At 39.9% G+C, this 22,456-nt stretch overlaps 1 long non-coding RNA gene across 1 annotated transcript; it reads left to right on the forward strand.

Annotated features, from left to right (window-relative positions):
• The first annotated feature begins 16,458 nt into the window (after positions 1 to 16,458).
• Positions 16,459 to 17,686, forward strand: LOC109239267. Its single transcript, XR_002069874.1, has 2 exons — positions 16,459 to 16,817; positions 17,524 to 17,686. It is a non-coding gene; the product is annotated as an uncharacterized LOC109239267 (long non-coding RNA).
• The last annotated feature ends 4,770 nt before the right edge of the window (positions 17,687 to 22,456 follow it).

The following is a 22,456-nucleotide window of genomic DNA, read 5'->3' on the forward strand; positions in this document are numbered from 1 at the left end:
GGGGGGGACTGATACCAAATTGCAGGTATCGAACTATAAAATCAGAGAAGAAGTGAAGAAATGACGATACGGGAGGGAAAAGAAGAAGAAGAAGAGAGATCGGAAATTTTAGAACTTTTCTTAATACTCAATAATGTTTTCTTCTAATACATTTCTTCTATTTATATCTATCTAATACAAGGAATACAAATGACTTGTAAAAGAAAGGCAATTAGCTGAAATTGACACTAACTAACTTCTTAACTAATTTTTTCGCCTCTCGTCTATTTGAATTGTGGCCCTAACGGTTTAACTAACTCGTCTACATGACATCCTCGTGGTATCCTAGTTGGCATCTGAGCTGGCTTGGGCTGCATTATGTGTATCAAAACCCCCGCGATGAACTACACCCTTGTCCTCAAGGGTGAAATGGGGAAATCTGGTGCGTAAGTCTGAAGCCAGCTCCCAAGTGGCTTGGGCTGCATCTAAATCAGTCCATTTGATCAAGCATTGAGCAACAGCCTTATTCCCCTTTTTGATGAGTCGCCGAGCAAGTACAGCTTCAGGGGAAGGACAAAAAGGATTAGCTAGATCCTATATAGGAGGATGAACAATAATGGAGGGAAGAGAGTAACAGAATTTGAGCTGAGAGATATAGAAAGTAGGATGAAGTTGAACATCAAGAGGAAAAAGGAGTTTGTAGGCAACTGCACCTATCTTTTCAATGATAAGATAAGGACTAAAGTACTTAGAAGTTAATTTGTGATAGAGAGAGAGAGAGAGAGAGAGAGAGAGAGAGAGAGAGAGAGAGAGAGAGAGAGAGAGAGAGAGAGAGTGGACTGTCCATAGGGTTGGAGTTTAACAAACACCCAATCACCAACTTTAGAAGTACGATCAGACCTGTGACTATTGGCCTGAGATTGCATACGTTACTGAGCTCTGGTCAAATGAAATTTGGCCAATTTAAGTTTAAACTCCCTGACCAAAAGAGTGTCCTCAACAACATCAATGGAGGAGTTACCAGGGAGGTAGGGAAGGTGTATAGGGGGAGGGTAGCCATAAAGAAGCTCAAAAGAGGTGGTTTGGATAGCAGAATGAGGGCTAGAATTGTACCACCATTCAGCTAAGGATAAGAAAGAACACCAATCAGCAGGAGAGTCAGTGCAGAAACATTTGAAGTAAGTCTCCAAACACCTATTGAGTACCTCACTCTGGCCATCAGTTTGAGGATGATAGGCTGTTGAAGTTTGGATGGCAACACCCTGAACTGTTAAAAACTCCTTCCAAAGGAACTGATGAATATAGGATCTCTATCACTAGTGATAGAGCCTGGGAATCCATGAAGTTTAAATATGGAATCCATGAACATAGAAGCAAGAGACTGTGCAGTATAGGGGTGAGCAAGAGCAACAAAGTGACCATATTTAGTGAGTCTGTCAATGATAACCCAAATGACAGTCTTACCCTTAGATTTAGGCAAGCCCTCAATGAAATCCATGTTAATATCAGTCCCAAGGAGTAGCAGGAATCGGTAGAGGTTGTAAGAGTCCAGGATAAGCAGATGTATCATACTTATTCCTTTGACAAATATCACAGTTGTGAATGAAATCCAGAATATCCTTCCTTATTCCCTTCCAATAGAAGTAAGCTAGCACCTTTCTAGTGGTAGCATCAATGCCAGAATGACCACCAGTAGGGGTAGAATGCCATAAGTTTAAGATCTGCTTCCTCAGTGTTGCATCATTTCCCACAACAAGTTTCCCCTACCTTCTTAACTGATCATTGACCCAAGTGAAATACTTTTGAGGCTGCTTAATAAGAGAAGCAATAAGAGCGTTAAGCTCGGGGTCATTGTGCCAACTATCTGAAATGGCTTGCCATAAATCAGTTTGCACAGAAGAGACCAATAGGGACATCAACTCAGCATCATCTACCCTAGAGAGGGAGTCTGCAGCAGTATTCTCTTTCCCTTTCTTGTATTGAATTTCAAAATTGAATGGGAGAAATTTAGCTAGCCATCTAAGCTGTGAATCAGTGTGTAATTTCTGCTCTAGTAAGTACTTCAGGGCATTCTGGTCAGTCCTCACAATAAAATGATGGCCAAGTATAGACCATTTAGTGACAGCAAAGATAAGGGCAAACAGTTCCCTTTCATAGACAAACATCGCATATGTCTGGGAGCTAACCTTTTACTAATAAAGGCTATAGGATGACCTAACTGCATCAGAACAACACCAATGCCAGTGCCACTGGCATCAGTTTCCACCACAAAAGGAATGGAGTAGTCTGGCAAGGCTAAGACAGGAGCAGAAACTAGTGCCATCTTCAGAGCCTCAAAGACTTCAGTAGTAGCCGAAGACCACTTAAAACCATCCTTCTTCAAAAGCTCAGTCAAAGGTCTACTAATAAGACCATAGCCCTTAATAAATTTTCTGTAATATCCTGCAAGCCCAAGGAAACCTCTGAGTTGTTTGACTGTAGAAGGAATAGGCCACTTTTGGACAGCACTGATCTTCTTAGGATCAGTAGAAACACCTTCACTAGAAATGAAATGCCCCAGGTATTCCACCTTAGGAACCCCAAAAACACACTTAGAATGTTTGGCTAGAAGGCTGTTAGACCCCATGACATCAAAGACCTGTTGCAAATGAGAAGTATGTTCTGATAGTGTTTTGCTATATATTAAGATGCCATCAAAGAACACCAGTACAAGTATCCTAAAAAATGGCTGGAATAAGTGGTTCATAAGACATTGGAAGGTAGAAGGAGAATTAGTTAAGCCAAAGGGCATAACCAAGTACTCATAATGACCAAGATGAGTTTTGAAAGCTGTCCTAGGAATGTCATACGGAACCATTCTGATCTGATGATAACCAGATCTAAGATCAATCTTAGAGAATATAACTGCTCCTTGTAACTCATCCAGTAGATCATCTATAATAGGAATAGGGAACTTATCCTTGACAGTGCACTGATTTAGTTCCCTATAATCCACACATAACCTCCATGTACCATCCTTTTTTCCCACTAATACCACTAGGGAAGCAAAAGGATTGTTGCTATATTGAATCACACCCTGCTGCAACATATCTTGAATCAACTTTTCAATAATATCCTTCTTCAGAGAGGAGTACCTGTAGGGCCTAATATTGATAGGCTTAGTCCCAGGCTGCAGAGAAATGCTGTGATCAAATGTACCTCTCTGTGGTGGTAAGGTAGTAGGATCTGCAAACACCTACTGATACTTCTGGAGGAGGTCTTCAATAACAGAAGGAACATGAACCCTTTTGGAAAGCTGCAATGCATTGAAATGATTTCCTGAAGGCAACTCAGGTTCAGCTACCAAACATGCAGCATAAAGAATTGCACTTGGTCCCTCTTCTTTTTGTTGATAGCTTTAGTGCTAGACAACTTGCATTCTTCAGAAATACCCTTCAACAATGGAACTTACCTTGGTAAGTGAAAGACATAGTTAAATCAGTATAGTCCATAATGACAGGTCCCAAAGCTTTCATCCATAAGGCTCCCAGAACTAAATCATATCTCCCAACTGGAAACACTATCAAATCTGAAGTATAAGAGGTGCCTTGTAACATCCATTGGAAATTCCTTACCACTCCAGATGTAGCCTCCATAGAATTGTTGCCAAGGCTAACATAACCAACTTTAGTGGGAACAATGTAGCGACCTAACCTTTTAGCAGACTCACAATGTATAAAATTGTGAGTACTTCCTCCATCTAAAAAAATTTGCAATGGTCTCTTATTGTTGTATCTAGTCACATGAATAGTTTGTGCCCCTTGAATCCCACTCAATGCACATAAAGAGATCATAGATAGATCCCCCTCAGTCCCAGACCACTCCTCAATAGTGGTTTCACCTTCTGTCTTTTGCACTATATCTTCTGATCATTCCTCCTCGCCATGCTCCAAATCCAACACAAACAATTATTTAGGGAGGTTGCACTTATGACCAGAAGTGTATTTGTCATCACAAAAGTAGCACAATCCTTGTGCTCTCTTGGCCTGCATTTTAGCAGGAGAAATAGTCCTTCTAGTCCTGTAAACAACTGGTGCTCGAGGAGCAGGTAAAGCTTGTTTTGGACTAGGCACAGCAGTAGTAGAAGACATCTTAGAATGCACATGTTCATAACTAGGCTTCCTCATAGTAAAAGAGGATTGACCTCCAGAATTGGACCTCTGAGCTCTAGCATTAGCAGCTAACGTTGCTTCTGCCAGTCTAGCTAATCTATATGCTTTAGATAAGGCTTGAGGTTCATGCATTTTTACTGGATTCACCAAATCCTCCTTAAGACCCCCTAGGAAACAAGATATAGCTTGACTAACAGACAAATCACATTGAGCTAATAATCTAGCAAAAAAAAAAAATTGAAATTCTCTCACGGAGCTAGTCTGCCTTAACTGTTTAAGTTCTAACATTGGATCTGAAAACTCTTCACTGAAGGTTTCAATCAGAGCAGCTAGGTATTCTTCCCAGTCAGGTAAATCAGGTCAATCACGACACTTCATATAAGAATGATGCCACTCCAAGGCTTCATCATCTAAATTCATTGCTACTAAGCTCACTCTTTGATTAAGAGGAGTCTTATCAACAGAATAGTATTGCTCGATCCTATACAGCCAATTTTTCAAATTTTCACCATTGAAACCCGGAAACAACAAGTTATGATTTCGATTAGAATTAGCACAGTAAGGGTTGGGACCTAGGATGCCCTGTCCTGACTTAAGCCCTTTATCCCTACTATTCGAAGTAGATGCATTGTCTTTCGATTTTTGATTCAATTGCCAACCCTCAAAGGAGCTCTTGAGAGAACTTACCATCTGAAGCAACTCAGTATGTCTCCTGTCCATATCATTATGTAGCTCCTGCTGTTTCTGAGCTATTTCCTCTCTAAGATCTAGTTGTTGAGCAGCTAGATCCTCGTATTGCTTTTGCAGCTGGTTGAGCTCCAGTCACTACATCAACAACTCATCGAGGCCCCATTGTCTACGAGCTCTGATACCAATTGATTCCAAATTGCAGGTATCGAACTATAAAATAAGAGAAGAAGTGAAGAAATGACGATAAGGGAGGGAAAAGAAGAAGAAGAGAAGAGAGATTGGAGATTTCAGAACTTTTCTTAATACTCAATAGTGTTTTCTTCTAATACATTTCTTCTATTTATATCTATATAAGACAAGGAATTCAAATAACATGTAAAAGAAAGGCAATTAGTTGAAATTGACACTAACAACTTCTTAACTAATTTTCCCGCCTCTCGTCTATTTGAATTTTGGCCCAAACGGTTTAACTAACTCGTCTACATGGCATCCTCATGGCATCCTAGTTGGCATTTGAGCTGGCTTGGGCTGCATTATGTGTATCAGGGACCGCAGTTGGATTAAAAAATGGAGGATGGCTTCTACTTCTGTTGTGGGGAAGAAGGGGGGCTTTAAATTTAATAAGTACACTGCGGTATAATACCGCGCTATATGTAAAACGCATGCGATATTATATATATCGCGTTTTATGTAGAAAAATATCTTTTTTTTACACTATAAAAATGTGTTGTGAATCCAAAAAAGTTAGCATTTAGGTTTCGGACTTTAGAATTAATATATTTTAGATCCGTATTTGCAAATTGGGATTGGCGGTTAAAAGTGTCCTTGTGCTATGTCCCGACCGTACACGTGAAGTTGGCCTTTTCTCTCTTGTTCGCGTGTTGTCAACCAGACCCATCCCCACTTTCAACGACACTATTTTCTTTCATTCTGATCAGCTTTTGCTCCTGTCAAGCTTTTTTCCACTAACCATCTTTTCATTGAATCTCTCCCCACCTTTTGGTTTGCCTATTTTTAAAGTCTTTATTCGATTTCTTTGGTTCTCTAAATGCACACGTTTCTTCACTTTGGTACAAGCAGGTTGCGACAGACATACGCACACGCTCGCTCTTTTCTTTACTTTATCAGTTTATCTTTTTCCCATTCTAATGTTCGTAGTTGTTACGTGGTCACTTATTATTTGCAGCCTATGAATGTTAAATTTAAAATAAAGAGACCATATGGTAAGTTTATTTATCTTTCCTTGTTGAATTATAGCGGCCCAATGTCGTTCGACTTGTCCGAGGGCACCAATTCCACTTTTCTTAAGGAAAATATTGTACAACTCGGAATAATTAGTTAAAATATCATGGTATAGCTAGTTTTTACACTGGTCAATGAAAAATAGCCAGCGTTTATCAAGTCAATGAAAAATAGCCACTATTTTGCTATAACAGGGACCGGTCCAGTATAATATACGGGAGTTCTGGTGCATTTGTGTACGAACTCCAGCATATTATGCTGGACCGGTATACTTTGCTAACTCCTGTAAAATTTGCGGGAGACTGGAGCACCAGTGCTCCAAACTCCAGTATATTATACTGGACAATTATACTTGCTGGAACTCCCGTAAAATTTGCGGGAGTTCCAGCATAATTATGCTTGAACTCCCGTAAAATTTGCGGGAGTTCCAGCATAGTTATCCTGGAACTCCCGTAAAATGTACGGGAGTTCAAGCATACTTATGCTGGAACTCCCGTAAAATTTGCGGGCGTATTTTTCCAGATTTTGAACAGTGTTTTCGCTCAGATTTAAAGTGGCTAAATTTCGATGACTTTTGGAACTAGGCTATTTTTCAACGACCAGTGATAAATCTGGCTATTTTTGAATTTCTCCCGAAAAATTAGTGTTGGTATACGAGTTTGCGAAGTCCAAAAATTTATACGACTTAGAGAAGCTTATCTCGATAAATGATTTGGACATTCGAGAAATTACATGTCAATAAATAAGTGATGAAACACTTGACGAGAAATCTAGACAATTCAAGAAGCGTCAACAAATAACAGCGAGTGAGAGAACGAGTAATGACCAAAATGAAACATCCCAATCGAACAATCCAGAAAATAACCTTAAAGAGGGTGATCAACAACAAATATTAATGCATGAACGTAACAGCGTCACTTTTTACCTATTGTAGCTAATGAAATGAGTGCCTGAACATGGTTTACCTTTGAAAAAATAGCGTCACTTTTTACCTACATCGACATGCTATTTACACTAACATATCACTCGAAGGGTATCTACACGAACTCTTCATTAAAAGTAAAATTTGTATTTTACATAATAAAAATGATATTGTTTACCCTAAAATTCGAGTAATGGTTTTAAGGATATATGATTTAATCCAATACCAATTGATAAACAAGGAATTAAATAGATAAATTGAAGAATAAAATAGATCAAATCAGTGTGCAAGCTAAATCTCGATCTCCATCTGTGACAATCTCGAGGTATGGTAATGGGATTAACAAATGATAAAACAACTCTTGATAAACACTAAGGGAAATAGCAAGAGAGTAACGTGTATATATTTTCTTGTCAGAGAACAATGTGTCTTACAAATGAATGGGATTCCCCTTTATAAAATAGGGGAGTCCTAAATAAGGTACATTTCTAATTATAGTAGGAAATCGTATTTGACAACTATTTAACCGCGGAAGACCAATCCATTAAGAAATTCAAGTTGTGATCTCCGGCCGTTGCGGGTATCTCGCTCTTTCTGTTGCTGAATCATACCGGCGTCATCTCGAAGCACGCCTTCTTCTGACATCGGTAAGTGTTATCGACCTCGACCGTGGAAAGGAACTTCGACCACGAGCTCGACGTCCTGGTCTTCTGACGTGGTAACGCTTTTTTCATCGAGGGACGAAATCGGGTAGCCCTGATTTTCACCGCATACAGATAGTCCCCTCGTTTCTTAGAATAAAATGATAAGAAACGACTTGAGCCTCAATTTTAGAGGCCCCAATGATGACGTCATCTGCGTGATGTAAGCGCTTGAGGTGACCAAAATGTCCGGTCGGTTTGTTTCTACAAAACATTAAATTCTTACCAGTGACGGTCGGCCACTAGCACCACCGAATCGTCGCCGTGAACCTATAAATACAGGTTTCCCATAAGAAACAAGAATTGCGTACCTTGCCCTTCCCGAACTAGGACACATGCGATTTCCGATACTGCCAAGTACAAGTAAAGTTTCTCATCTGCCTTTGGAGTGTGAAGCAGTGGTGGGCTCGATAGGTATCTCTTTAATTCCTCTAATGCTTGTTGACACTCTAAGGTCGGGGTAAAATCGTTCTTTATTTTGAGAAAAGAGAAAAATCTATGGCTTCGATCCGACGATGTCGAGATGAATCGGCCTAAAGCAGCTATCTGTCCAGTTTGCCTCTGCACGTCCCTTACACTGTCCACGACGGTGATGTCTTCGATGGCCTTGATTTTATCCGGGTTGATCTCGATCTCTCGGTTCGACACCATAATGCCTAGGAATATGCCCGAACCGACCACCGAAAGCACATTTCTCAGGGTTGAGCTTCATGTTCTATCTCCTTAAAATATCGAATGTTTCCTGCAGATGAGCAAAATGGTCTTCGAACATTTTATTTACTAGGCGTTGGTAAGCAGCTCCAGCATATTTTAGCCCGAAGGGCATCACGTTATAGAAGCATGCTCTGTACTTAGTAATAAATGAAGTTTTTTCTTGGTCTTCCGGGTTTATTTGAATTTATTTATACCCGGAATAGGCATCGAGAAAGGCAAGGATCTCCTGGCCAGCTGTGACGTCGATAATATGATTGATGTTAGGCAGTGGAAAAGAATCTTTGGGGCATGCCTTGTTTAAATCTTTATAGTCTACACACATTCTATGTTTTCTCCCGTTTTAGGGGCTACGACTACATTGGCTAGCCGTTCAGGATATTTTACTTCCCGAATGGACCCTATTTTGAGAAGTTTAGTTACCTCGTCCTTTCTGAATGCATGCTTTACCTCGGACTGGGGCATTCTCTTTTGTTTCACCGGTTTGAACCTGGGATCAAGGCTTTGCCGATGAGTTTTTATCTCTAGTGGAATCCCTGTTATGTCCAAATGGAAACAAGCAAAACAATCCATGTTATCAATAAGAAACTGAATAAGCTTTTTCTTGAGTTCGGGGGTTAACCCCGTTGCCGGGTAAACCATTTGTTAGGGCAGGTGCTCGATCCATTTAACCTGTTCTAGATCATCGATCGTTGATTTGGTTTGGGAACGATAAAGGTTCGAGGGGTCAGAAAATCCTCCTCTTCTTCTTCTATCTACTGTTTTCCCAATTCGGTTGAGGCCGATGGCTATGATTGCTATTTGGCTTGTTGTTAACCTTTGATGCTCAACCTGTTCGAAGTTGATAGTGTTGATACTAGCGTTACCTTATCGACTACAAACATTTCCTTTGCAGCACGCTGCTCCCCGTATACTATTTTTACATCATCCGTCGTAAGAAATTTCATCATTTGGTAGAGAGTCGAGGGGACTACCCTCATGTTGTGGATCCAAGGCCTTCTGAGCAGGGCATTATACCTTATGTCGCCCTCGATCACGTGGGATTTTGTATCTTGAATGGTTCAGGCCACGTTCACCGGTCAAATAATCTCCCCTTTAGTTGTTTCACTTGCCATGTTGAAGATGTTTAAGACCCGAGTCGTGGGAAAAAATTTGATCTTGTAGGCCGAGTTGTTCCACGACCCTCGATCGGATGATATTCTCCGAACTACCTGGATCCAGTAAAACACACTTAACTTGAACTTTATTTAATAAGATAGAAATTACCAGAGCGTCGTTGTTTGACTGAGAAATGCCTTCCGTTTCTTCGTCGTTTTGTGACCATGCGTGCCATGATTACTTGCACATCAAATACGAGTTTCTTTGGGAAGGATCGATCTGTATATGTCTGGGCCACCTAGTATCACTGATCCTTCCAATTGCCGATACAATGCCCGATGCGTTGATACTAAAGTGATACTCCGATAACTGATGTGCCTCCACGGGATCAGCATGCTTATCTAAGCCACTTTTGCTCGAAAAACCCCGAGAATTCTGCACTCGATCGGTTCTTCGATCATTCCGGGAGGGATTGCATCCTGAACCATTATTCCTTCGATCTGCGATATATGGTTGATACTGTTCTCTGTTCGACCTAGCTCCCAGTAGATGTCTCTCGGGGTTTTAACTTCCAGCCTGTGGGATGTACTGAACCGGAAGGGGCTCCTAATTGGTCATCCTCGACCTTGATCTTCGATTGATATCAATTGTGCACATCTGCCCAAGTTACAGCTGGATACTCGATCAAATTTTGTTTCAACTGTCGTGATACTATCGAACTCCACTCCTTCAACCCTTCGGTGAAAGCTTGAATGGCCCAATCATCCATGGCGAGTGTCCTCTCCATGCGTTCGATTTGAAATCGGGATAGGAACTCCCTCAGAATTTCGTTTTCCCTTTGTCTTATCTTAAAAATGTCCGATTTTCTTGTTGCGACCTTTAATGCCCCGGTGTGTGCCCTTACGAAAGAATCTGCTAACATGGAAAATGTGTCGATGGAATTTGGTGGCTGGTTGTGATACCAAATCATTGCTCCCTTCGACAAAGTTTCCACAATTTTTTTTAGCAAAGCGAACTCAATCTCATCATCATCTAAGTCATTTCCTTTTATTCCGTGTGTGCACGAAGTGATGTGTTCATTAGGAATCGTGGTCCTATTGTATTTAGGTATATTCGTCTTACGGAACTTCATAGGAATGGGCTTCGGAACTGTACTCTGAGAAAAAGGCTTTTGCACGAACTTTTTCGAATCCAATCCCTTTAGGATCGGGGGTGCCCCCGATATCCGATCAACTCGGGAGTTGTATGTTTCCAGTTTTTATCATTATCTTCGATTTTCTTCTCTCTTGACTCAATTCTTTTGGTTATCTCCTCGAGCATTTTCAATATTCTAGGATCAGTCCTTGATTCGTCACCATTCGAACTTTCTGACACTGGCTCGTTACGATGAGTGATTTTTGGCTCGACCACACTTGGAGTCCTATGTTGATTTTTTGATTGGGCAATAGCGGCTTGCTGATCCTGTAGCATCTCGAATATTACCTGGAGGCTAGCTCCCCCGTCTTCTCTGCCCTGTGTACCTTGGCCACCAAATTGGCCTTCCCTACCTAATCTCCTTTCGCGGTCAGCGCTAGGTCCGCGTTTAGAGCAACGTACGAACTGATGTCGACTAGATCGGCGACCGGCGCTCCCCCGAGATTTAGTCGATGGAACCCCGGCTCCTGTATCAATTACATTGTCATTTTCCCCATGAAACCCGAGACCATCATCACCATGTATGGGTGCGTTTTGTGAGTTTGACATGCTTTAACGTGAGAGCACAAATACTTGACAGGAACAAGTGTGAAAACAACGTGTGTTATCAGAATCAATACTGAAACAATCATTATTATCCTTAGTTCCACGGTGGGCGCCAAACTGTTTACCCTAAAATTCGAGTAATAATTAAACTTATATTGTAGTTTTAAGGATATGTGATTTAATCCAACACCAATTGATAAACAATAAATTAAATAGATAAATTAAAGAAAAAAATAAATCAAACCAGCGTGTAAGCTAAGTCTTGACTTCGATCTGTGACAATCTCGAGGTATGGTAATGGGATTAACAAATTATAAAACAACTCTTGATGAACAATAAGTGAAATAGGAAAAGAGTAACATGTATATATTTTCTTATCAGAGAACGATGTGTCTTACAAATGAATGGGATCTCCCTTTATATATGTGACGACCCAACCCGTCATCACGTGAGTTACGGCCCCGTTTGCCCCATTTTCTATTTCTTTATGCTTCATTATCAGTGTTGGGTGTGAACGAGTTGATTTGGATTGGTTCTAGAAGGAAATGAGACACTTAGTCTCTTTAAGGAAGGTTTGTTTTGGAAAAAGTCAATCGGACGTTGACTTCTGTGTTAGAGGGCTCGAATATGAATTCCGATGATTCGGTTAGCTTCAGGGGATGATTTGTGACTTAGGAGTGTGATCGAAAGTAATTTTGGAGGTCCGGTGTAGAATTAGGCTTCAATTGGCGAAGTTAGTATTTTGGCGAATTCCGGTTGATAGGTGAGATTTTGATCCGAGGGTCGGAATGGAATTTCGAGAGTTGCAGTAGCTTCATTAGGTGATTTGGGATGTGTGTGCAAAATGGCCATTCGGAGGTGTTTTTGTTGGGTTTTTGATCAAATGCGTATTTCGGAAGTTTTAGAAGAACTTAGGCTTGAATCCGATGTAATTTGATGGTTTTGGTGTTATTTGAGGTGTTTTGATGATTAGAGCGAGTTTGAATGATGTTTTAGGATGCATTGCTGCTTTTTGTTGAGGTCCCGGGGGCCTCGGGGTGATTTCGGATGGCTAACGGGAGGTTTGAACTTGGAAAAATGTTGCAGAAATTCTGCAGTCAGTGCAGCAGGTTATTGGCCTTCGCGAACGCGTGTGGGTCATCGCGTTCGCGTAGAAGGAATTTGAGGGATAGGATTTTTGACCCTCGCGTTCGCGTTGGAGGACTCGCGATCGCGGAGGGTTAGGTGATCATGCTTCGCGTTCGCGGGAGAAGGTCCGCGTTCGCGTAAAGGAATTGGGTCCCAGGGCAGCTGCCCTTCGAGTTCGCATGGAGATGTACGCGTTCGCGTAGGCTATTTTTGGTCAGAAGCAATTTTGTTCATCGCGGACGCGAGTGGACCCTCGCGTTCGCATAGAGTTAAATGTGAGCTGACAGAAGGGTTTTATTAAATATTTCATCCGCGAACCAAGTCTTATTTCCACCATTTTTGAGCAACCTTGAGAGCTTTTGGACGGGAATTGAAGAGGATTTCGATGGGGATTGATTGGAGGTAAGTCCTATGAACTAAAAACACGTTTTTATTGTGAATTTAGACTGAAAAACCAAGGAAATAAGGAGTTAGAATGGAGGTTAGGGCTTGAAACATAAGAGAGTTAAAATGGGGATTTGAGGGGTCATTTGGACTCCGATTTTGGTAATCTTTACACGCATAGACTCGTGGCGAGATACCGAATCCGTTGATGTTAAATTTTCTGATTTTTGAGAAGTGGGCCCGGGGCTCGGGTTTTGCTAATTTCGAGATTTCAGCTATTTTTTGATTGTTTTTGCTTGGGTATTGTTCCATTGGCATATTGTAACGTATTCGTTGTGATTTTGATCAGATTCGGCACGCGAGGAGGTCGATTCGAGAAGCAAGGGCATAGCGAACTAGGATTTTGGCCGGCTTGAGGTGAGTAATAGATGTAAATGCTGTTCTGAGGGTTTGAAACCCTGTGTTTACACATCGTAGTGCTATATTGAGGTGACTTGCACGCCGGGTAGCGAGCATGGGGTAGAGCACCATTGGGGATTGTGACTTGGTCCGTCCCGGTTGATGAACATACTGCGTATTTTACTGAAATTCACTTATTTTTATTTTAATTGAGCTGCTTGCTATATTTGGGCTTCGTGCCAATCGATTAAATCCTTCAGGGATTGTTATTACTGGTTTCTTACCATTTCTACATATCTTTGAACTTAGTCCTAGAATTTAATACTGTTTTGCAAACTCAGCCGCTTTTCTCAAACTAGAAACTTAATTAATATTTTTAAATGGAGTTTGGGCTAAATATTACTATATTAATGTGCCCGAGAGGCTTATGTGATTTTGGACTGAGTATGGGATCGAGCTGCGCGCCGCAGCGGTATGATATTGATATTGATATGAGGCTGAGGGCCTAGTTGATGCCACGATATGGCTTATTATTGCGTCGGGCCGTAAGGGGCCCCTCCCGGAGTCTGCACACCCCCAGTGAGCGCCGTCGACGATAAATAAATGGAGCGGGCTGCACGCTGCAGCGGGTACTGGAGAGTACCGGTATATGTGTTGCATTGCATATTTTGATTGTCATTTAGTTATTTATCTGTTGTGATATTTCTATAATTGTTTTCATTGATTTATTGATTTTATGCTACTGGGTTCATGTTGCTGTATTTATAGAATTACTTTGTGCCTATTCAGGATTTCTTATTCTCAGCCTTTATTTATGTTTATTACTCACTGGGTCGGAGTACTCACATTAATCCCTTCACCTTGCGTGCAGATCCAGGTACTACTGAGGCTGAGTGAGGACTTCTCTGCCTAGCATCATATTTGGGAGTTTCAAGGTAGCTGCATTTGACGTTTGCAGTCCTGATCTTCCTTCTATATTATTTTTATTTCCGCATTTCTAGAGAACGATATGTAGTAGGTTGATACTCATATATTAGAGGCTCAGACTTGTGTCACCGAATTCTTCGGGATGTGTAGTTATTTTATATTTTGGGATTTTCGCATGTTTAACTCTATTCCCGGATTTAAGTATTTTGACTTAGTAATTATTTATGTTAATTAATTCATGAACTGGATAAAATGGTTAAGGTTATTTAATTGGTCGGGCTTGCCTAGCAGTGTGTTGGGCGCCATCACGACCGGGGTTGGGGTTGTGACAAGTTAGTATCAGAGCCTAGGTTACTTGGTCTCGCGAGTCATGAGCCGGTTAGTAGAGTCTCGTGGATCGGTACGGAGACGTCTGTACTTATTCTTGGGAGGCTGCAGAACCTTTAGGAAAACTCCACATTCTTTAAACTCTTGTCGTGCGGCCTTGTTGAACTGAGAACTAGTCTTTTATTATTCGATCCTCTCACAGATGGTGAGGACACAAGCTACCGGACGTGACGGACGACCACTAGTGCCACCTACTGAGGCTGCCAGAGGCCGTGGACGCGGTCGTGGTCGTGGCAGAGGCAGAGCAGCCAGGGCAGCACCTGCTGATCCACCAATTGCCCCAGCTCAGGATCAGGCTCCAGCTGTGGATACTCCAGCAACACCTGTTCAGGCACCAGCTGTGCCTATCGTTATTCCGGGTCTTCAGGAGACCTTGGCACAGATATTATCAGTCTGCACTGGCTTGGCTCAGGCAGTTTCAGTCACCACAGCAGCAACAGCTACTTAACAGGTCGGGGAGGCAATCAGACCCCCATTGCTCGCATACCTGAGCAGGTGGTGCAGGGACTACAGACACTAGAGGCACCTCCAGCTCAGCAGGTTGCACCAGTTCAGGGCTTCGTGGTTCCAGCTATGCCAGACGATGAGCAGCGTCGTCTCGAGAGGTTTGGTAGGCTCCAGCCTCCGACATTCGATGGTGCTGAGGGCGAGGATGCCCAGAGTTTTCTTGACAGATGTCAGCGTATGCTCCGTACGGCAGGGATCCTTGAGTCGAGTGGTGTGGCATTTACCACTTTTCAGTTCACGGGGGATGCTCTTACTTGGTGGGAGGACTTTGAGAGGCGTAGGCCTGCCAGTGCAACACCTCTGACTTGGCAGCCCCCGTGAACTGAAAATGCCTTCTTTTGATCTCGGTAAGTGTTATCGACCTCGACCTTAGATTGAAATTTCAACCCCGAGCTCAACGTCCTGGTCTTCCGATGTGGTATCACTTTTCCATCGAGGGACGAAATCGGATAGCCCCGATTCCTACCGTATACAGACATGCTATCAGTATTATAACGGGTGTGTGAGGCAGATGTTTTACCTAAAGTAGGGCGGGGCGTAAATCCTATTTATTAATAAAATAGCATAATAACACAAAAAATATAGAAAATTCATTAAAAGTAGTAGCATCTTTTAAAAGTGCAAACAGAGTAGTAGTATTAACATTATTATGAAATACAAATCAACTACAAAGTATTAACTTTCAAACAATTAGAAAAATTATAATTTTACAGAAAATATCTTCAAGTTACATACTTTACCTCCCTACAACATGAAGACCACCATCCTACTACAAACTCTCATGTAAATATTTAAGTATTTATAATATGTCTATCTTTTCCACCAAAAAAATAAAAATAAATTTTGTCTATCTATTTTCAAAAGAAATTATCAAATGATATTCACTCTAACGATATTTTCAATTATTAAATTTGCACTATCATGGTTCATTATTTGAGTTATGCTCAATCTTCATATATCTATTGATGATTAAATGTTTTATCATTCATTGTTAAAGAATGTTTAGGAAACATGCTACTTAGGGAATTCGGCTCATGTTCGTGTAAGAGCTGTTAGGCGAGCCCTAAGCATTGAGCGTTAAGTGCGTTTAAAGCACACAATCAGGCGCTTGGGGCGTAAGCCTCACACCTACCCTCAAAACATTTTGTAAGTGCCCCACACAAGCACTACAAGAAATATGTCTTTTTAGTGGCGATATTTAGTAGCAACATCTTTTATTGCTACAAATGGTATATTTATGGTGGCGACCTAATAAGTCGCTACAAAATAAAAACTTTCAGCGATGACTTTTGCAGGTCGCCTCTAATATGTGCCATTAAATCCTGAATTGTTAGTTCCCGCTATGATCAGAAATTTGGCTCCAAATGTTTAGTGACAAATAATAGAGAGTCGCCTCTAAAGGTATTTTTGGGGTGACTAGGTTGCCTCTAATAGTGAAAATATCTGACATTTAAAAATAAAAAGCTAGATAAAAGGCCCTAAAATACTAAGTCCTAAAAAGCTCTATAGAAAAGAAGACCGAAGCTCCACTTTCTCTGTCCCTCTTCTCGATTCTCTCTGCAAAAGCTCCATTACTTTATCAAATTTCTCAAATTGAACTTTTCACTTTTGTTTAATCGCAAGATATGAACCTAATTTGTGAAACCCAAAAGCCCTAACACCATTTGTTTTCTCAATTACTCAAACCCCAAATCCTTTTGGGTGTTAAATGTAGTTAGCGAGAGTGACTATTTCATCTATTTTACCTCTAATTTCTTTAACTCGCACGAAATCTACAGGGGGTAAAAAGTAATTTTTCCAATAATATCATCGTGTAAAGCCCTTCTCGGTGTTGACGTTCTCTTTCGCTGGGTAAGTTATTTTTAATTTTTGTAAAATTATGAACTTTTTGGTGATTGCATGTTTGGAATTCCTCTCAAAATGATGAAATGAGACGTTGTTGCTATGTGTCTGTTATTTTTCCTGATATGTTTCGACAAAATTCTATTTGATTCATAAATCTTCACCAGATAAAATTTTAGTTAGTGAGATCAGTGAAAATTCTTTTGAGATATACAATAAGAAAGATATCAGAAGTGAAAAGCACTAGGATTTATTTGATTCATTTTTAAGATGTTAATTCATTTATTTTGTTCATCATTCCTTCTATGTTTTTCATCGTCTTTGCGATATATATCTGTTTTCATATAGCGCTCCATTGTTTGAGCTTCTTCATGTCTCTACCGGTGGTGAATTAATTCTTATTATTTTCTGCTAATTAATTTAATAAATGACATAATTAATCAATTTATAGTGTTAAATTGAAAATAACTTAGACAAACTAAAACAGATAAATGGAGTCATTAAGTTCCGTATCGTCTATTTATCATAGCCAAGGTGTTTTGATGATATCCCCTTAGACAACTTAATTTTTCATTTTAAAGTTTTTGGTCATCTGAAATTTCCATAATCTTAAAATGAATTTGTTTCTTAGTCTTATTAGTTCATATATTTATCTAGGTTCCAGCCTTGTTATTCCATATGTAAAATATGTCCTGACTTTGTCGTGTATTGACAGGGACGAGGTTCTTAAACAATGGAGACAACCAAGGATGGGCTCCAAGGCACATAGTATTTTGTTCTTTTGGGATGTATATGCATACAATGAGAATGAAGTATTATGCATTATATATGTAATTCACATTTTAGTAACAGAAGTATTTAAAATCCGACTTAAGAAATTCTTTTGCTGTTTGTAAAATACTATTGGGTACGTTAAAATAATTTTGGTCATAATAGTTGCCGAATTAAATAGGTTTCAATGGTGACAAAGTCTTATTCAAAAAAGTGTTTGTTGCAATATTGAAGTTTCCACTGATTGTTTAATAGTTCTTGTAGCAATTATCATCTCCACTAAAGGTCATTCTCCAGCAGCGAGCTCATAGTCGCCACTGATGGTTTAATGCTTTTTTGGCGACATTCAATTGCTACTAGAAGCCACTCTCTCGTAGAGATATTAGAGTTGCCACTGATAGTTAAGTTTTTTTGGGGCGACAATAATGTCTCATAAAAGTAACTCTCTAGTAGCGATATGAGAGTTGCTGGTAATAGCTAATTGTTTTTGTGCCGACTTCAGTTGCTACTAAAAGCAAGTCTCTAGTAGCGATAAAGTAGCTGCCAGTGATACATATTTATTTTTGTGGCAACAATTGTCACTGCTAAATGTCACTCTTCAGTGGCGACTTGCACCTGAATCAGTTTGGTTGAAGTACTTTTTTGTGGCGATTTGGCATACCTTTTGTCGCAATAATGTCGCTACCAAATATCACCATTTTGTGGCGATTACATGTAGTCATCACAAATAATATTTAATAATGGACTCACTTGCAGCAAGTCCAGTGTTAGTACTATAAACATTTAGTGGCGACATATGGTGATTTTGTAGCGACCACTAAAAGGCAGATTTTTTGTAGTGAAGGACAAGCCACAATCAAATTCCAAAAAAAGAAAAACCTACATTGCATAATACAACTTATGAAAAAAACCTATATATATATTCTTACCCTCGGCGTTTATAAGTTAAAATCCTTTTCAATTCACATTTTCTAGAGAAATGAGTGTGTTTGTTAATTTATCATCCAATGTGGTTTGAAACATTATCATATTATTGTTATTGATCATCAATCAGATAGAACATGCTACTCCGATTAAGGCCTATAGGAAATACTGGGTCCACCCATAAGGGGTGCCCAATAGGATTATTAGTTAACCCTAATATTTTCTAATGTCGTCTCGTCGAGAACAAGCTAACCTTCGAATTAGTTACTAGGGTGATGCATCTCTTACTGCCACCTTTGTACTTAACCCAGTGCCTACAAAACCAGTTACTACTACTCCATGAGAGTTATGGACTGGAAGACAACCCGACCTGAGTGTATTAAGACCTTGGGGTTGTGCTGCCTATACACATGATTCTTCTCACTAATATAGCAAATTAGGCCCGAGGGGAAAGAAGAGTATCTTTATAAGATACTCTGAAACCTCAAAAGGTTATGTGTTCATAGGTAAGCAAGACAGTGGGAGTATAACTGCGTTTGAATCACGAGATGTCACATTCTTAGAGGATGAGTTCCTTAAGAAGGGAGAGGTAGGTCAAGACCTAACCTTATTTGAGATAATGGATCAAGAAGTACAAGTATCACTTAAATTCGAGTGGGAGAATTTTAGCAGATGAAGAATTAGTTTCTCATCAAAGACCTCATTCATCATCAGATGTGAATGAGAGTAATCCTTCTACGTTTAGTGGAAGTGACCAAATGGATCTTGTTCCAAGTGGGAGCAAGATGGTCACAGATCTTGTTCCAAGTTGGAGCAGGATGAATGATCTTGATTCGAGTAGGAGAAACATCGACCCAAATGGGAACAATAATGAATCATAAATAAGACGTGGTTCTCGTAAAAAGATTCTCCGCCGATGATTTGATGTTGAAGGAGGTGAACTATTTGTGATGCTCCTACAAGAAGAAAGTGAGCCTAAAAATGTAAAAGAGGCTCTCTCATGCCATTCTAATGATAAATGGACAAAAGCAATGGAAATGAATTTGAGTCTATGCGAGTCAACAAAGTTTGGAAACTAGTTGACATCCCCGAAGGACGCAAAGCAGTTGGGAGGAAATAGGTTCTTAAACTTAAGCTCAAGGCTAATGGCACAGTTGAGAGATATAGGGCTCGTCTGGTGGTGAAAGGGTATACACAGCAGAAAGGAATAGACAACGAAGAGACTTTCTCGCTTGCTGTGCAATTTACCTTTGTTCGGCTGGTTCTAGCTATTGTTGCAAACTTGGATCTTGAATTACATTAGATGGATGTAAGGACTTCCTTTCTCAATGGGAAACTTGATGAAATCTATATGGAACAACCTGAGTGTTTCATTGAAAAGGGCCTTGAACAAAAGGTTTGTAGACTTTTGAAGTCTATTTATGGCCTCAAATAATCTTCAACGCAGTGGTATATATGATTTCAGAATGTTCTTGTATCCAATGGTTTTACCATGATGGATGAAGACCATTGCGTTTATACCAAGAGATCAAGAAACAACCTTGTGATTTTAACATTGTATGTAGATGACCTACTTATAGCTGGAAATGATAAGGAGTTTATAACCGAGATAAAGTCATGGTTACATCTCAATTTGAGATGTATAGTATGGGTGAAATGTATATATTCTTGGAGTTAAGATTTCAAGAGATCGTCCAAACAAACTATCGTATCTCTCACAAAATTATTACAATAAAAAAGTTCTTGTACAATTCAATATGCAAAATAGTAGCCAAGTTGAAGCTCCTACCAGTAAAGGCCATACCTTGGGAGTCAGTTGTGTCCTAAGACTCCTGAAGAGACAGAAAGAATGAGTCGAGTTCCTTATAGGAGCGCAGTCGGAAGTCCAATGTACGCTATGGTGTGCACTAGACCTGATATCTTTCAAGATGTTGGCTTGTTAAGTAGATATCAAACCGACCCAGGTTTAGCACATTGGCAAGCAGTAAAAAGGATCACGAGGTATCTGAATGGAACTTCTAATTATTCCCTTTGTTATCAAGGCGGCAAGGATTTGGGATTAGTTGGCTACAATGATGTTGGCATGGATGAGATCTAGAAGAGAGGAAGTCTACCTCAGGATATGTTTTCTTACGCAGTGATGGAGCCATATCATGGAGCAGTAAGAAACAATTAGGTGTATCACTATCCACGATTGAAGCCGAATGCGTGTCTCTCCCATCAGTAGCGCAAGAAGTTGTTTGGCTGAAAAAGTTCATGTATCACTTGTTAGATATCACTGAAAATACTGGACCAATGTTAGTCTACTGTGACAGTGAGGCTGCAATATCCTCCACGAAGGACCCAAAGTTTCATTGCAAAATCAAAAATATAGATATCAAGTATAACTATGCGAGAGACATGGTTAGACGCAAGGTAGTAAATGTGATGTATGTGTGTATAAAGATATCTTAGCAGATCCATTGACCAAGCCTTTGTCTAGAGATGCATTTGTGAGACAGAGGTCTCAAGGCTTGCATAGAATCTGAGATACCTTATTTTGTTATTCATTTTCCCGTGTTCACAAACTGATGTTCTTCGATTATCAATAAAGTCGATTTACAAACATACATATTTTTATCGTTGAATGTTATGTGCATTCTTTATATTTTTAAAAGTATGTCGGGTAGACAAGAGGGTGGTCTTCTCACACAGGGAACTGCCTCCTTATCTTAGTGTTGTGAGGCGATGAGACATGATTTTAAGAAAAATTATCATAAGGGTAATTTGAGAGCTATTCGCTTAAAATTAGAATGTCGCTTAAACAATGACATAAGGTCATTAAGGTGAAAAACGTTCACCTAGTCTACTTTGTGAGCCAGATGTGAGTTAAAAATGATATTGTAGATCAAAGAACTCAAATTTAGATACTTATGTATCTAAATATTATCTGTACAACATTCTTTATGAGACAAAAACATAAGCTCCTTGGGAAAAGGGAGAAAATGTTGTAGCACATGTTTCATACCATGTGTGCTAATGTCGACCAATTGGGTTAACATACGTCTATTCTCAACTTATTGTTGTGTGAGACCCAGAGATTTTATGATAGCTCAAAATTTCATACATTTAGAGACTCCGATCAGATACTTGAGACATAGTGTTATGTTAGCTATCTTAGTTTGTTTCGAAAAGACCATGAACACAGATTCGGTCTAGCGGAGCATATCTAGAATAGAAGTCATATTAATGTTAAGGAAATCGGGAAAAGAGGAAGATTATTGATGGAATCTCATTTATTGTAAATAAAAGAAATAATGATATATGAGATTTTGAGACTATATCAAATGTGATTTATATGATCTAGGGTACAACATACTCTATGATCTACTTGCAGGTTTGCGCTCGACGAGAGGCTATATACTCCTAACAAATGTATAGCACTTAGCTCTCACAGTATGCTGGTCGCACGGTCTACTTCCCTGTATGAATGATTGAGGATATGAGTTGAGAATATGTTTCTCAGGCTAGATGAGCACTCCCATTATGTGTGAGTGGGAGATGCAGGAAATATTGGGTCCACCCATAAGGGGTGCTCTAAGGCCCAATATTGTTATTAGTTAACCTTAATATTCCCTATATAAGTACACTGAGCAGTAATATTCCCTATATTCCCCGAGGAATAATTCTTTTCTACGCATAGTCTTCTCCTACAATTAAACTAGGGTTTAAACTATGAAATTGGTGGTTGCTCCAACACACCGTGACAACCATCGATGACCAGTTATTCCAACCGTGGTTCATCCTTTTCCACTTCCGCTTCACGAAGAACAAGTAAGTTCTCGTTTGATGATTTATGCGTTATCTAATGTGTTTAGATTATCGTGTGTTCAATCAAGGCCCATGTTGAATTGTCCGATCAGATGGATTAGTACAAATAGCACGGGCTAGCCAATTTTTGGAGTGGTCATTCA

Source organism: Nicotiana attenuata, unplaced genomic scaffold (assembly GCF_001879085.1).
Source record: "Nicotiana attenuata strain UT unplaced genomic scaffold, NIATTr2, whole genome shotgun sequence".
Lineage (NCBI taxonomy): Eukaryota > Viridiplantae > Streptophyta > Magnoliopsida > Solanales > Solanaceae > Nicotiana > Nicotiana attenuata.